At 38.4% G+C, this 1,942-nt stretch overlaps 1 non-coding gene across 1 annotated transcript; it reads left to right on the forward strand.

Annotated features, from left to right (window-relative positions):
• The first annotated feature begins 263 nt into the window (after positions 1 to 263).
• On the forward strand, positions 264 to 370 carry LOC112535475. The gene has a single exon (XR_003079593.2). It is a non-coding gene; the product is annotated as a small nucleolar RNA R71 (small nucleolar RNA).
• The last annotated feature ends 1,572 nt before the right edge of the window (positions 371 to 1,942 follow it).

The following is a 1,942-nucleotide window of genomic DNA, read 5'->3' on the forward strand; positions in this document are numbered from 1 at the left end:
GAAGCTGGTCTAACTTCTTGGTCAAAAGCTGCATTTGAGCTGCCAAGGCTGGTGTGGAGTCCAAATGATTGACCACTCCTTGCCTCACTGGTCAGCTCCTCGAAGACCGCCACTGGTAATTATTCATGGCCATCTCCTCTATTAAGTTCTGAGCCTGCTTGGGCGTCTTACTGTTCAGTGCCCCTCCTACTGCCGCATCAACCATTTGTCTAGTAGCAAGGTTCAAACCACTATAGAATGTCTGAACCTGCATCCAGACTGGTAGACTGTGGTGTGGACAGCATCTCAACAAGTCCTTATACCTCTCCCAAGCATCATACATGCTCTCGTCTTCCATCTGCACAAAAGAAGAAATTTCATTCCTTAATTTAGCAGTCTTAGCTGGAGGAAAGTACTTGTAGAGAAATTTCTCAACCAATGATCTCCATGTCGTGATAGTGTTGGCTGGGAGCGACTGCAACCATCTTTTCACTCAATCCCTCAGAGAGAAAGGAAACAGCCTTAGCCGAATGGCATTATCAGTTGTTCCATTTATCTTGAAGGTGTCGTAGATCTCCAAGAAGTTGGCGATGTGAGCGTTTGGGTCCTCGCTCGGCAGTCCCCCAAATTGTACACTATTTTGCACCATCTGTATCACATTTGGCTTTTTTTCAAAATTGTTGGCTGCCACAGGTGGTCGCAATATACTCGTTTGTGTCCCCTCAAGAGAAGGTCTAGTAAACTTGTACATAGTTTTGGCTTCATCCACAGCCTGATTGTTGTCCCCTATCCCTGCTGTCGATTCACAATAGCTTCAAACTCTATCTACGCCTCCTCTTTTTCTTGCATACGCTTCCTCAACAAATGAAGGGATCGCTCTGGTTCAGCAAGAGGGTCTACAGTAGTAGGATTAGAGCTTTTGGTCATAAACTACCTGAAATGGATACACAACAACCAAAGAATACAAGAATAAATATAATACTAAAGAATAAATAAAAAATTGAAAGGATAAGGAAAATAGAAATGGCTAGATTAACAAAAAAAAACATAAATTCAATCTAGTTCACACAAAAAATATTCTCCAGCAACTACGCCAGAAACTTCATATCTATTTATGTAGCTAAAATCTAAGGCAGTGAATCTATTGATGCAGACTAGCAAGGCGTGAAATTAGACCAAGGGGCTCACGGTCGAGCGTTCTCCGGACGTCGATCCAAATGGTGAGTATCAAGGTCGTATTCTCAGGAAAAGGTGATCCTAGACCTACTGCAGCGTCTTATATTATCTAACCTAAACAAAATCGATGAAGTATTATGCTATGATTAAATATGAACAAACAATTAATTAAGTGTCAAATAATCTAAAAGGATTTAGGAAAACTCTCAAAGGAAAAAGAAAACCCTAGGGGACCTAAGCTAGTTAGATTTTAGTGAAGATAGAGATTATATTAATTATCAATTGCAATTACCCATGGACGAATTCTTAACTGAATTCGGTCTCCCTCTCGAGATAACCAAATTCCTAAACCTAATAACCTAAAGTTGGAATCTCTTCTTAATGATCGATTATTCGATTAGCATTAAGGTTTAACCCGCCTCTATTAAGCTTTGTTAAGTCTTAATCCGGCTAGTCAATACCTTTATCTCTAAGTGATTATTAACTAGTTCTTGCTATTCAAATTTCTAATTACTAAATGAATTTCTCAATTACATGAAGCAATCTGAATACACAACTCACAACATCTCATGAATAAAGTGATTTCTCATTAATAATGAAAGCAAGAAGAGACAAGCATTGATAATCAAAATCTCATAAACATTAAAATCAATCCAACAACTTAGGAACCCCAATGGGTTTAACATATTTATTTACTTATACTAATAAGCAACACAAAGTAAAGAATAGATTCAGAAAAGTAAATTAAAGCCATGTACACCCTTCTTCTTTAAGTTGGATGAGAAAC

Source organism: Ricinus communis, chromosome 4 (genome assembly GCF_019578655.1).
Source record: "Ricinus communis isolate WT05 ecotype wild-type chromosome 4, ASM1957865v1, whole genome shotgun sequence".
NCBI lineage: Eukaryota > Viridiplantae > Streptophyta > Magnoliopsida > Malpighiales > Euphorbiaceae > Ricinus > Ricinus communis.